The sequence below is a fragment of the Salmo trutta genome, chromosome 36 (assembly GCF_901001165.1).
Source record: "Salmo trutta chromosome 36, fSalTru1.1, whole genome shotgun sequence".
Classification (NCBI taxonomy): domain Eukaryota; kingdom Metazoa; phylum Chordata; class Actinopteri; order Salmoniformes; family Salmonidae; genus Salmo; species Salmo trutta.
In genome coordinates, this window is record NC_042992.1 from 16,953,785 (window position 1) to 16,969,402 (window position 15,618).

Consider the following 15,618-nt stretch of genomic DNA (forward strand, 5'->3'; position numbering starts at 1 on the left):
GGAAAATGTAGAGAGGAGGGCGTGAAAGGATGCCAGGTCCGCAGGGAGGCGAGTTTTCCTCCATTTCCGCTCGGCTGCCCAGAGCCCTGTTCTGTGAGCTCGCAGTGAGTCGTCGAGCCACGGCGCAGGAGTGGAGGACCGAGCCGGCCTGGAGGATAGGGGACAGAGAAAATCGAAGGATGCAGAAAGGGAGGAGAGGAGGGTTGAGGAGGCAGAATCAGGAGATAGGTTGGAGAAGGTTTGAGCAGAGGGAAGAGATGATAGGAAGAGATGATAGGATGGCAAGGTGCTCCATCATGCTGGAAAAGGCATTGTTCGTCACCAAACTGTTCCTGGATGGTTGGGAGAAGTTGCTCTCGGAGGATGTGTTGGTACCATTCTTTATTCATGGCTGTTCTTAGGCAAAATTGTGAGTGAGCCCACTCCCTTGGCTGAGAAGCAACCCCACACATGAATGGTCTCAGGATGCTTTACTGTTGGTATGACACAGGACTGATGGTAGCGCTCACCTTGTCTTCTCCGGACAAGCTTTTTTCCAGATGCCCCAAACAATCGAGAAAGCTCTGTACTGGTGGTGCCCCGATCCCGCAGCTGAATCAACTTTAGGAGACGGTCCTGGCGCTTGCTGGACTTTCTTGGGCGCCCTGAAGCCTTCTTCACAACAACTGAACCGCTCTCCTTGAAGTTCTTTACGATCCGATAAATGGTTGATTTAGCTGCAATTTTACTGGCAGCAATATCCTTGCCTGTGAAACCCTTTTTGTGCAACGCAATGATGACAGCACGTGTTTCCGTGCAGGTAACCATGGTTGACAGAGGAAGAACAATGATTCCAAGCACCACCCTCCTTTTGAAGCTTCCAGTCTGTTATTCGAACTCAATCAGCATGACAGAGTGATCTCCAGCCTTGTCCTCGTCAACACTCACACCTGTGTTAACGAGAGAATCACTGACATGATGTCAGCTGGTCCTTTTGTGGCAGGCCTGAAATGCAGTGGAAATGTTTTTTGGGGGATTCAGTTAATTTGCATGGCAAAGAGGGACTTTGCAATTAATTGCAATTCATCTGATCACTCTTCATAACATTTAAGAGTATATGCAAATTACCATCATACAAACTGAGGAAGCAGACTTTGTGAAAATTAATATTTGTGTCATTCTCAAAACTTTTGGCCATGACTGTATACCAACCCTACCTTGTCACAACACAATTGATTGGCTGAAACACATTAAGATGGAAAGAAATTCCACAAATTCACTTTTAACAAGACACACCTGTTAATTGAAATGCCTTCCAGGTGACTACCTCATGAACCTGGTTGAGAGAATGCGAAGCGTGTGCAAAGCTGTCACCAAGGCAAAGTGTGGCTACTTTGAAGAATCACAAATCTCAAATATATTTTGATTTGTTTAACACTTTTTTGGTTACTACATGATTCCATATGTGTTATTTCATAGTTTGATGTCTTCACTAGTATTCTACAATGTAGAAAATAGTAAAAATAAAGAAAAACCCTTGAATGAGTAGGTGTGTCCAAACTTTTGACTGGTACTGTATGTAAATTAGATATTTCTGTATTTAATTTTCAATACATTTGCAAACATTTCTAAAAACATGGTTTCACTTTGTCATTATGGGGTATTGTGTGTAGATGGGTGAGGAAAAAAATATGTTTAATACATTTTGAATTCAGGCTGTAACACAACAAAATGTGGAATAAGTCAAATGGTATGAATACTTTTCGAAGAAACTGTAAGCCTTTATTCTAACTATGATCTCAGACTTTAAATAAGGAGCTTTTTACAATCACAGTGAATGACAACGCCTGACACCGATTTCCTAGAGCCAAAGTACCCAAAGCTTCCCCACCCCCGACTCGCTCTCCCTTCATCCCTCCTTCCCCTCTACACACTGCTACTCTCTCTCTGCCTCTCTCTTTCTCTCCCCCTCCCTCATCACAACATCCTTCTCTTCCTCCTATCTTCAGTAATAACATTTGTCTCCAGCTGCTCGGATTCATCCCCCTCTTCTAACACGCAGGCATGGAAAGCAGAGCAGAGCAGCGGCGTCTACTAAATAGTTGTCATGAAGGCTGGATATCATTGTCCCTTACAGGAATAAACAGAGACAGGGAGAAGTAGAGAGAGCGAGAGAGAGAAAGAGAGAGAGAGATACTCAGGGCTGCACTGGGGGAGTGTATAGGGAAGGGAAACGTATCCCTTCCCAATAAAGAAAAAAAATGTTTTATGTAAGTCTGATGTTTTGTGGGAGTAAAGACTCAGACATAATACTTTTTCAGTATGCAATACTATTAACGGTGAGAGGGTGGAAGTAGGACTCTTGGCATTGGTCAGAAACACTGCTGAACCTGGTTCCCTCCTCTTTATTGGTCTTGGGAGCAAGATCACATGTCAATAAAAAAGGAGAAACTATCAGAATCAGCCAGATGTATTGAGACATTGACTGTTACATGCAGAAAGACCAAGTTAAGGATGTGCATAGGCTGCACTTACACAGGCAGCCCATTGTGATCTTTTTTTACATTAATTGGTCTTTTGACCAATCACATCAGATCTTTTCACATCAGACTGTTTTCAGAGCTGATGTCACTGGTCGAAAGACCAATTACTGACAAAAAATATCAGAATTGGGCTGCCTGTGTAAATGCAGCCTTGTTGGAAAGGCCTATGGCAGGAGGACTGGCTCCTTCTGGTTTATCTACAGTGTCCTGGAAAATGGAAACAGACACACACAAACATACATACAGGGGAGAGGGTTCAAAGGGGAATCTCAACAGTGCAGGCTTTTTCTCTATTCTTTTTTCTTCCTTTTTTACTTTTGAATCCTCTTTCCTTGCCCGCTTCACAAAATGCATTGGAGAAGAAGGTCAGAGGGGAGGGACCTTAGACCTCTTCCTCCAATACGGTTGAGAAGGAGGACATAGAGTGAGGAAATGCAGAAAGGCCCTACAGTAGCAATTGGGGGTGATGTAGGAAGCAACTGGGTTGATTGACACTACGCTCAACCAATAACAAATTGGGATGTTGGTACGCCGACCAATAGAAAATCTGCATTTTGGAACTGCTACTCACACTGGAGGCCAGCTTCTCCAGAGGAGTGCCAGAGATGTTGCCGAAGTTCTCCACAAAGTTACGGGGGGGCACGGAACACCCGCAGGACCTTCTCGTCGACCCCGGAGACGTACTGGAAACGCCCCACCATGGCCAGAAACTGCATGTCATAGCTGTGGATCTGGGGGTGAGAGATCTGGTGTCAGGTAGGCTGTAATTAAGATACAGAGGACAGGGGGGGTTAGAGATACTGAAGAGATACTGAGGTATAGTATTAAAGTGAGAGATCTGGTGCCAGGTGGGCTGGGGGAGGACAGGGGGGTAAGAGGTAGTAAAGAGATACTGAGGTATAGTATTATAGTGAGAGATCTGGTGCCAGGTGGGCTGGGGGAGGACAGGGGGGTAAGAGGTAGTAAAGAGATACTGAGGTATTGTATTATAGTGAGAGATCTGGTGCCAGGTGGGCTGGGGGAGGACAGGGGGGTAAGAGGTAGTAAAGAGATACTGAGGTATAGTATTAAAGTGAGAGATCTGGTGCCAGGTGGGCTGGGGGAGGACAGGGGGGTAAGAGGTAGTAAAGAGATACTGAGGTATAGTATTATAGTGAGAGATCTGGTGCCAGGTGGGCTGGGGGAGGACAGGGGGGTAAGAGGTAGTAAAGGAAAAGTTAGAAGAGGTCTCCTGTGGCAGCATCTCAAATGGAAGCGCTATTCCCTATAGTGTAATACCAGGGCCAATTGTCCAGGGCCCACGGTTAGGAAATGTGGCGGTAACAAATACATGCGCATAACTTTGACAGAAGTATCCATCTTCAGATAAATATAGATTTTTTTCAGTTTTATGTAGTCCTGGGAATTTTTCCCCCCACAATAGGTATTATTCAAAGTGGTTCTGATCTGAAATGCACTTTTCCCTTCAAAAACCACCTCAGAGAGAAATAAGCAATTTTAATGTGGTTACGTGCCTGAATACGAGACAGAAAAATGCATTTTCCCGTCTTAACAAGGTTTTCCTGCCAGACAGACACATTACAGTATAAACTTAAACAACAAATGGTTGGAAGTCCTCTATGAGAATATGTAGGGCTAGTAAAACGACTTAATCTTCACAAACTGTTCATATTTTACTGTAAATACAAAACGACGCAGCCCACAATATAACACTGCCTTATTGAAAACGTGCAAAATAGGAGGATGATATCTGGTCATTACCAAGAGGAATAAACACTTTGAGAAATTAAAGTACTTTTAGTTTTAGGATCATGGTACGTAGCCAGTAGTTTGGTTAAAGGCCTTAAAAAAATCTCAATTCAATCAATTTACAAGTGTTCATGCAGTAGTATACAAAATAAAAAATGTTCCTGTGGTCAAATAGAATTGCAGTATGGTTTTATTAGTAGGGCTCGGTAGGGGCATCAACATGGGCAGGTTAGCGTTTTTCATCATGCATCTTGTTCTGGAGGCAACTCTACAGAGTGGTCGCTAGGTGGCATAACCACAGTCATAAAATCTGATTTAAACCCAACCTTAACCTAAACATTAACCACACTGCAAACCCTAATGCTTAACCCGAACCTTAAATTAAGACCAAAAAGCTTGCCAATTTTGACTCTGCAGTTGGCCTATTTAAGGGGAAATCTTTCAGTTCTGCCTCCAGGACAAGACTAATGACACTAAAGTCCACTTGCTCAATGTCATGTCTATAGGTACTTATGGATACGCCTCTATTTTCTGTCTACAGTGCATCTGTGGGTCTGCATATAGGAGTGAAAGGGGTCTATAGGTTACATCAAGGCTCTCCAACTCTGTTCCTGGAGAGCCACTCCAACCCTAATCTAGAGCACCTAATTCAAAAAGGCTTCTCAACAGTTTTTACCCCCAAGCCATAATACTCCTGAACAGGTAATCAAATGGCTACCAGGACTATTTGCACTGTGTGCCCCCCCCCCAACACCTCTTTTACTCTACTGCTACTCTCTGTTCATCATATATGCATAGTCACTTTAACCATATCTACATGTACATACTACCTCAATAAGCCTGACTAACTGGTGTCTGTATGTAGCCTTGCTACTCTTATTTTCAAATGTCTTTTCACTGTTGTTCTATTTCTTTACTTACCCAATGATCACCCAATACCTTTTGTTTGCACCATTGGTTAGAGCCTGTAAGAATTTCACTGTAAGGTCTACTACACCTGTTGTATTCGGCGCACGTGACAAATAAACTTTGATTTGATTTGCTGGTTGATAAGATAAGTCAGGTTAGTTACAACTGGGCTTGGAGTGAAAACCTACAGGACGGTAGCTCTTCAGGAACAGGGTTGGAGAGCCCAGGGTTACATGTTTGATCTTTCCTCCTCCAGGGTGTTAATAGCCTGGTGGTCTGGTCTGACCCCACACTGAGGATGAAGTCCCCCTCAGGGTCCCACCGCATTGAAGTGACCAGATATCACCACCCCTGGACTCCACTCCACCTGGGACCACACACAGACATAACCTTGTTGCACAGCTACTGAACCTGATCCCTTCTTCCCACTGTCCTGCCGACCAACCACACTGTGCTATAGTGTTGTCACATTTTCTTTGGGAAAAAAAGAAAACACTAATCAAAATTCACTCTAGGGTCCTTATTGTGTGCTATATGGCTAGCAAAATAAACAAATGTAACTCTGGGTGACAATTGAAGGCTGTTTTTTCCAACATTAGGACTGTTTTTCAGTCCGCTTCATGTTTTGTTTCCTTTCCTTCCTTACTCCCTAGTATCGCAACGCCGGTGTCATGACAACCCTACTGTGCTGACCCAGATATTTTCCTTTCACATTGAACCAGGCCAGTACATCTCCGCTCAGCTCAGTAGTGTAAAACAACAAGGCTAACAGAGTAGTCAGCCACTCAGTCAGGTCTAGTTCTCAGGGTAACAGAGTAGTCAGCCACTCAGAGTCAGGTCTGGTTCCCAGGGTAACAGAGTAGTCAGCCACTCAGTCAGGTCTAGTTCTCAGGGTAACAGAGTAGTCAGCCACTCAGAGTCAGGTCTAGTTCCCAGGGTAACAGAGTAGTCAGCCACTCAGAGTCAGGTCTAGTTCCCAGGGTAACAGAGTTGTCAGCCACTCAGTCAGGTCTGGTTCCCAGGGTAATAGAGTAGTCAGCCACTCAGAGTCAGGTCTAGTTCCCAGGGTAACAGAGTAGTCAGCCACTCAGAGTCAGGTCTAGTTCCCAGGGTAACAGAGTAGTCAGCCACTCAGGGTCAGGTCTAGTTCCCAGGGTAACAGAGTAGTCAGCCACTCAGAGTCAGGTCTGGTTCCCAGGGTAACAGAGTAGTCAGCCACTCAGTCAGGTCTAGTTCTCAGGGTAACAGAGTAGTCAGCCACTCAGAGTCAGGTCTAGTTCCCAGGGTAACAGAGTAGTCAGCCACTCAGAGTCAGGTCTAGTTCCCAGGGTAACAGAGTTGTCAGCCACTCAGTCAGGTCTGGTTCCCAGGGTAATAGAGTAGTCAGCCACTCAGAGTCAGGTCTAGTTCCCAGGGTAACAGAGTAGTCAGCCACTCAGAGTCAGGTCTAGTTCCCAGGGTAACAGAGTAGTCAGCCACTCAGGGCCAGGTCTAGTTCCCAGGGTAACAGAGTAGTCAGCCGCTCAGAGTCAGGTCTAGTTCCCAGGGTAACAGAGTAGTCAGCCACTCAGGGTCAGGTCTAGTTCCCAGGGTAACAGAGTAGTCAGCCACTCAGAGTCAGGTCTAGTTCCCAGGGTAACAGAGTAGTCAGCCACTCAGGGTCAGGTCTAGTTCCTAGGGTAACAGAGTAGTCAGCCACTCAGAGTCAGGTCTAGTTCCCAGGGTAACAGAGTAGTCAGCCACTCAGGGTCAGGTCTAGTTCCCAGGGTAACAGAGTAGTCAGCCACTCAGAGTCAGGTCTAGTTCCCAGGGTAACAGAGTAGTCAGCCACTCAGGGTCAGGTCTAGTTCCTAGGATAACAGAGTAGTCAGCCACTCAGAGTCAGGTCTAGTTCCCAGGGTAACAGAGTAGTCAGCCACTCAGGGTCAGGTCTAGTTCCCAGGGTAACAGAGTAGTCAGCCACTCAGAGTCAGGTCTAGTTCCCAGGGTAACAGAGTAGTCAGCCACTCAGAGTCAGGTCTAGTTCCCAGGGTAACAGAGTAGTCAGCCACTCAGAGTCAGGTCTAGTTCCCAGGGTAACAGAGTAGTCAGCCACTCAGAGTCAGGTCTAGTTCCCAGGGTAACAGAGTAGTCAGCCACTCAGAGTCAAGTCTAGTTCCCAGGGTAACAGAGTAGTCAGCCACTCAGAGTCAGGTCTAGTTCCCAGGGTAACAGAGTAGTCAGCCACTCAGGGTCAGGTCTAGTTCCCAGGGTAACAGAGTAGTCAGCCACTCAGGGTCATGTCTAGTTCCCAGGTTAACAGAGTAGTCAGCCACTCAGGGTCAGGTCTAGTTCCTAGGGTAACAGAGTAGTCAGCCACTCAGAGTCAGGTCTAGTTCCCAGGGTAACAGCGTAGTCAGCCACTCAGGGTCAGGTCTAGTTCCCAGGGTAACAGAGTAGTCAGCCACTCAGAGTCAGGTCTAGTTCCCAGGGTAACAGAGTAGTCAGCCACTCAGGGTCAGGTCTAGTTCCTAGGGTAACAGAGTAGTCAGCCACTCAGACTCAGGTCTAGTTCCCTGGGTAACAGAGTAGTCAGCCACTCAGGGTCAGGTCTAGTTCCCAGGGTAACAGAGTAGTCAGCCACTCAGGGTCAGGTCTAGTTCCCAGGGTAACAGAGTAGTCAGCCAAACAGTCAAGTCTGATTCCCAGTCAAACACTGACAATCAGGGTCTTTAGTCAGTCTAATGACACTTTGCACAGTCTCTCTCTAACAGTGTGGCTGACCGGGAACTCACTGTGATTAAATCTCATTTGAGATAGACCCACCACGGTGCAGCTCAATCAGTAGTCTATAGAATATAATATAATAGGAATCTCACCTTTTTGCCTCCAGAGATGTAGAATAGAGAGAGAGAGAGAGAGAGAGAGAGAGAGAGAGACAGACAGACAGACAGACAGACAGACAGACAGACAGACAGACAGACAGACAGACAGACAGACAGACAGACAAGACAGACAGACAGACAGACAGACAGACAGTCATCTGACATTATCTAAAGTAAACCCATGTCTCCAGACAGTCCACCTAAACTCACACACTGGCATCAGCTGTGTGATGAGCGATCCCTTTTTTAGGTGCATCAGCGCAGCATCACTGCAGATCCAATAGAAATCAACACTGGTTGCATCCCAAATGGCACTGTATTCCCTACATAGTGCACTACTTTTAAAACTGGACCCGTAGGGCTCTGGACAAAAGTAGTGCACTATATAGAGAATATGGTGCCATTTGGGACGCACCTTATTCTGCCCTTTATTTTAGACTGTTTGAGTAGTTTATTTGGGTCGCATCTCTTGGGTCACCTCCAAAGCACACAGTGTATAATGAATCTGTTGGGAGTCAGAGCAGTGGGGCCAGGACTTTTTACTGACCATGTGACGTTGCAACCAGGGAAAAACTCTGGGCTCTAGTTATAAGGTTAGTGCCAACCCTGTATCCTTTGGACGTTGCTACCCTAATCCTAACCTTAACCCTTATCATAACCCTTACCATAACCCTTTCAAAATGTCAACTTCAATGGGGTAGGGACGTTGCAAGGACCCGGATAGCAAGGACCTTAGTTCTAGGCTGGTCAGGGATCCTGGATAGCAAAAACCCTACTTCTAGGCTGGTCAAAAATCCTAGATCGCAACGACCCTACTTCTAGGCTGATCAGGGATCCCAGCTAGCAAGAACCCTAGTTCTAAGCTGGTCAAGGACCTCAGATAGCAAGGACCCTAGTTCTAGGCTGGTCAGGGATCGCAGCTAGCAAGGACCCTAGTTCTAGGCTGGTCAGGGATCCCAGCTAGCAAGGACCCTAGTTCTAGGCTGGTCAGGGAAAACGCCTGCCCCTACAAATCAGTAATGACCACTAGATAATCCCAGATGTCTCCATCCAACCATCTCTTATTAACAAACACCCAAACAAATCAGACAGTCAAGCCAGAAGAAGTAATTATGTAAAGCTGTAAGACTCATTATTAGAAGGGAATCCATTTTGTTATTTTTGGAAATTAATTTATCGTCTAATGCGATAATGAAAGCAGTCACAGCGCTCCATATCACATTAAAGAAATGGGCACCAAAAAGGGCATAGCTCGAGAACATATTAAGACTTGACTAGGATTTGTTTAAATTGGATTCGGGTGAGAGAGCCTTTGACCTGGGAATGTAATCGCTCCATAGATCTTACAAGTAGGTTACATCCAAATGGCACCCTAATTGCTATATAGCACACTACTTTGTAGGGAATAGGGTGTCATTTGGGATGCACGCTAACCCGTCTACCCTCTATATGACTATAAGCCTGTATTGGACAATCCCATTAATTTGAAAATGATCAGTAACCCCAGCTGTAACAGCCAATAGAGAATCAATTATTTTCTTTCAAGAGCACAACCACATGCTCCATATTTAAATAATGCTATATTTAATTACATAGAGAGAAAGTATGTAGTCTAATGTATAAACTAGAGCCAGAATGATCTCTTTTCACAGGATAGGTGAGTGGGATAAGTCTATCAGGGTCCATATTCAAGAGTGCTGATCTAGGATCAGGTCCCCCTGTCTATATAATATTATTCAGTATAATGGAAAGGCTAAACTGATCCTAGATCAGCACAGGATGCTTTATGAATAAGGGCCCCGATTTTGACAATTTTCCAATTAAGTCATTCGCCAATTAGCAATAACCAAATTAAGATGACTTAAGTGGTAAACAAGTACATTTCAGGCAGAGAGAATTGTGGGGGAAAAGAGGATTATAATTGAGTGATAACATTACGACGTAAAATAAAGATAATTTTATGCAAACAAAGTCCTCACATGTATGCATTAATCCAGTTCCTGACACTAATATCCATGGAAAAACAATACTAAAAACAAATCAAAATAACACAAGACAGCCTACATTAGAAACACTGTTTCTTGTAGGTTGTGTAACCAGTGGTTTTTGTGGTAGGATTAAAGGCCCAGTGAAGTTAAAAATGGGATTTTTCTGTGTTTTATATACAGTTAAGTGCCAATAAAAACCATATACCATGACTGTTGCAGTCAAAAGATCTCAACCCAAATGAACACTTATGAAAGACTCTGGAGCGGCGCCTGAGACAGTGTTATCCACCACCATCAACAAAACACCAAATTATGGAATTTCTCGTGGAAGAATCGAGTTCCAGTCACTTGTAGAACCTATGCCAAGGTGCACTGAAGCTGTTCTGGCCTATTAAGACACTATGTTGGTGTTTCCTTTATTTGGTAGTTACCTGTTATTTCCACACTATGAGTTTGGAATAATACTGTAAAAAAATGCCCTTAGTGTAAGAGCTGTTTGAAAAGACAGCCTCAAATTCCAGCCTGTTTTGGTGGGCTGAAGTTTTGGCCTGCCTGGTGACATCAAGACCAATAAAAAAAGAGAGTTTGTATTTGTATTTATTATGGATGCCCATTAGCTGCTGCCAAGGCTACTCTTCCTGGGGTCCAGCAAAATTAAGGCAGTTTATACAAAAAAACATTAGAATACATTAACAGATTTCACAACCCACCTTATGCCCTCAGGCCCCTACTCCACCACTATCTACAGTACTAAATCCATGTGTACGTTTGTGTATAGTGCATATGTTATTGTGTGTGTGTGTGTGTATGCATGTGTCTATGTTTGTTCCAAACCTCTCAGTTAATAACAGTAGTTTTCAGTTTTCCACTCCCTACTCAGACCCCTCCCAGACAGTAGAGAGAATAACCTAACTTAGCAGGCATTTCTTTCTTTCTGGTCCTGACGAGAGGGAAAAAATGGTTGAGGGAGGTTCTCTTCTGCACTGTTCAACCAATCCAGTAAATGTGGAGGAGTTAAGATGGAGTCAGTGTCGCCTTATTAATGTAAAAAAGCAGAAGTCGGGTCTTTTCACCTGAAAATTGGATGCATCCGGTTGTTATCAACCCCACAGAGGGTGGGTGGAGAGAGAGGAGACAGAGAGAAAAACTTATTCTGCTCCCTCAGCACTTTGGCTGTGTCAAATCTAGTCAAAGCTATCTAATATCTGTGTTAAGCAATACATGGGCACATTCCACTATTCTATGGAATGTAATCAATTGTTCAGAAGTGTTGCGAAATATGAGAACTCAGAATATTATTCTGGCCTCAACAATAGTCAATTAATTAATCACTTTCCCTTGTTTGGATTGATAAAGTAGTATTTGTAGTTATAGCAGACTAGTAGTAGTAGTAAAGTGCCTACAGAAAGTATTCATACCCCTTGACTTATTCAACATTTTGTTGTGTTACAGCCTGAATTAAAAATTGATTAAATAGATTCTCACCCATCTACACACAATACCCCATAATGACAAAGTGAAAACATGTATAGACATTTTAGCACATTTATTGAAAATGAAATACAGAAATATCTTTATTTACACAAGTATTCACAACCCTGAGTCAATACTTTGTAGAAGCAACTTTGGCGGCAATTACAGCTTTGGTTACATCTTGGGTATGTCTGTATCAGCTTTGCACATGTGGATTTTGAGATTTTTACCCATTCTCCTTGCAGATTTTCTCAAGCTCAATTAAATTAGATGGGGAGCGGCGAACAGCAATCTTCAAGTCTTTCCACAGATTTCCAAATGGAATTCAAGTCCGGGCTTTGGCTGGGCCACTCAAGGACTTTCACATTCTTTTCTGAAGATTTTCTAGTGTTGCTTTGGCTGTATGCTTGGGGTCATTGTCCTGTTGGAATGTACAGTTGAAGTCGGAAGTTTACATACACCTTAGGCAAATACATTTAAACTCAGTTTTCACAATTCCTGATATTTAATCCTAGTAAAAAATTCCCTGTCTTAGGTCAGTTAGGATCTCCAATTTATTTTAAGAATGTGAAATGTCAGAAAAATAGTAGAAAGAATTATTTATTTCGGCTTTTACTTCTTTCAGCACATTCCCAGTGGGTCAGAAGTCAATTAGTATTTGGTAGCATTGCCTTTAAATTGTTCAACTTGGGTCAAACATTTTGGGTAGCCTTACACAAGCTTCCCACAATAAGTTGAGTGAATTTTGGCCCATTCCTTCTGACAGAGCTGGTGTAACTGAGTCAGGTTTATAGGCCTCCTTGCTTGCACACACTTTTTCAGTTCTGCCCACACATTTTCTATAGGATTATGGTCAGGGCTTTGTGATGGCCACTCCAATACCTTGACTTTGTTGTCCTTAAGCCATTTTGCCACAACTTTGGAAGTATGCCTGGGGTCATTGCCCATTTGGAAGACCCATTTGCGACCAAGCTTTAACTTCCTGACTGATGTCTTCAGATGTTGCTTCAATATATCCACATAATTTTCCTCCCTCATGATGACATCTATTTTGTGAAGTGCACCAGTCCCTCTTTCAGCAAAGCACCCCCACAACATGATGCTGCCACCCCCGTGCTTCACGGTTGGGATGGTGCTCTTTGGCTTGCAAGCCTTCCCCTTTTCCCTCCAAACATAACAATGGTCATTATGGCCAAACAGTTCTATTTTTGTTTCATCAGACCAGAGGACATTTCTCCAAAATGTACAATCTTTGTCCCCATGTGGAGTTGCAAACTGTAGTCTGGCTTTTTATGGCGGTTTTGGAGCAGTGGCTTCTTCCTTGCTGAGCCGTCTTTCAGGTTATGTCGATATAGGACTCGTTTTACTGTGGATATAGATACTTTTGTACCTGTTTCCTCCAGCATCTTCACAAGGTCCTTTGCTGTTGTTCTGGGATTGATGTGCACTTTTCGCACCAAAGTACGTTCATCTCTAGGAGACAGAACGCGTCTCCTTCCTGAGCGTTATGATGGCTGCATGGTCCCATGGTGTTTATACTTGCGTACTATTGTTTGTACAGATGAATGTGGTACCTTCAGGCGTTTGGAAATTGCTCCCAAGGATGAACCAGACTTGTGGAGGTCTACAATTTCTTTTCTGAGGTCTTGGCTTATTTCTTTTGATTTTCCCATGATGTCAAGCAAAGATGCACTGAGTTTGAAGGTAGGCCTTGAAATACATCCACAGGTACACCTCCAATTGACTCAAATGATGTCAATTAGCCTATAAGAAGCTTCTAAAGCCATGACATCATTTTCTGGAATTTTCCAAGCTGTTTATAGGAACAGTCAACTTAGTGTATGTAAACTTCTGACCCATTGGAATTGTGATACAATGAATTATAAGTGAAATAATCTGTCTGTAAACAATTGTTGGAAAGATTACTTGTGTCATGCACAAAGTAGATGACCTAACCGACTTCAAGTTCAGGCTCTGGCTGGGCCACTCAAGGACATTGAGACTTGTCCCAAAGCAACTCCTGCATTGTCTTGGCTGTGTGCTTAGGGGCGTTGTCCTGTTGGAAGGTGAACGTTCACCCCAGTCTGAGGTCCTGAGCGCTCTGGAGCAGGTTTTCATCAAGGATCTCGCTGTACTTGGCTCCGTTCATCTTAGTCTTGATCCTGACTAGTCTCCCTGCCCCTGTTGCTGAGAAACATCCCCAAAGCATGATGCTGCCACCACCATGCTTCACCGTAGGCATGGTGCCAGGTTTCCTCCAGATGTGACTCTTGGCAATCTTGGTTTCATCAGACGAGGGAATCTTGTTTCTCATGGTCTTAGAGTGTTTAGGTGCCTTTTGGCGAACTCCAAGCGGACTGTCATGTGCCTTTTACTGAGGAAAGTCTTCCGTCTGGCCATACTACCATAAAGACCTGATTGGTGGAGTGCTGCAGAGATGGTTGTCCTTCTGGAAGGTTCTCCCATCTCCACAGAGGAACTCTAGCCCTAGGAAGAGTCTTGGTGGTTCCAAACTTCCATTTAAGAATGATGGAGGCCACTGTGTTCTTGGGGACCTTCAATGCTGCAGACATTTTTGGTACCTGTGGTGTCTTTGGCTATGCCGGATTAAGTGATATGACATGCTATTCTATAAAATCCTCTCTCTGTAATTAATATTACCTGATTAAGCTAATCATGTAAATGTAATTAACTAGAACGTCGGGGCACCACTAAAGAGTGTTTATAAAGCTGTTATCTTCTGAATAAACTCTTAAAGACCTAGTAATATTTTACATCAATAGCAGTCAATATTAATCATAACCTTATTTCAGTCTCATCTGAGAGTTGTAAATTCTTGGTTATCTTCACGAACCCTGGCTACAAGTTGAATGAGCAATACAAACTTTGGTTTAATTATTTATTTACTAAATAATCACACAGAATTACATATACACAGAATGCAAATTATGTCATACAGAACACGTCCCTGGTGGACGGAGCCGACATGACGGCTTGTTACACAAAGGAAAGGGGGTTGGGTTTGAGTGAAAGAGCGGGAAGACTGATGAACAAAGGGAGAAGCTATGCTATCGTAAATACAGTATCTTATGCATTCTAAATTACCGCCCATTTGGAAAAGGAAAATGCAATAAATATTTACACTGAGCTGCGCTTCGGTAGGTTGGTCGTAGATGCTGGCCGTGTTGCCCAACAGAGATCTTAGTTTATAACCAATGTCTCTGGCCTTCCCTGTAGCTCAGTTGGTAGAGCATGGTGTTTGCAACACCAGGGTTGTGGGTTCGAATCCCACGGGGGGCCAGCACAGAAAAAAATGTATGATATGTATGAAATTGTATGAAATGTATGCATTCACTACTGTAAGTCGCTCTGGATAAGAGTGTCTGCTAAATGACTAAAATGTAAATGTAATCTTCCTGTCCTTGGAAGAATGTCTCTGGTGGTAAATTGGATACGTTGTAGTATCGTCGTTGTGTGTTAGACTGCATCCGTCGTCTGTCCTTTCCTAGCCCACGTTTACAGCAGCCAATGCTAACTCAATGACTAGGAGGTATCACTTCTGTAGTGAATAAGAGTTCAAAGTTCATACCATTCGCAACCAAAGCTCATGCTGAGGTTGGCTTAGTTCTGTAGTTGACGTTAGTCCTTCTAATGTGGAACCGTCATCCTCGGAACAGCTTATTATCTGAATCCTTCTGACATCGGACCGTCGCCCTAATGTACCCGGAACAGCTTATTATCTAAGTCCTTTTAACGTGAGGCTGCAGGCCTCGCATACTCGGAACAGCTTATTATCTGAGTCCTTTTAACGTGAGGCTGAAGGTCTCGCGTACTCGGAACAGCTTATTATCTGAGTCCTTTTAACGTGAGGCTGCAGGCCTCGCATACTCGGAACAGCTTATTATCTGAGTCCTTTTAACGTGAGGCTGCAGGCCTCGCATACTCGGAACAGCTTATTATCTGAGTCCTTTTAACGTGAGGCTGAAGGTCTTGCGTACTCGGAACAGCTTATTATCTGAATCCTTCTGACATCGGACCGTCGCCCTAATGTACCCGGAACAGGAAGTTACATTGTCGTCAACGGCTTTATATAGGAAGGAAGTGAAGGGGGTG

The 15,618-nt window shown here is 43.9% G+C and overlaps 1 long non-coding RNA gene across 1 annotated transcript in view; it reads right to left on the minus strand.

Moving 5' to 3' along the window:
- Positions 1–2,853: 2,853 nt before the first annotated feature.
- The window catches only part of LOC115175548 (uncharacterized), a 41,816-nt gene continuing 29,051 nt past the window's right edge, over positions 2,854–15,618 (minus strand). The window contains exon 8 of the long non-coding RNA XR_003872058.1: positions 2,854–3,253. This is a non-coding gene — a long non-coding RNA (uncharacterized LOC115175548). The remainder of the gene's footprint in view (positions 3,254–15,618) is intronic.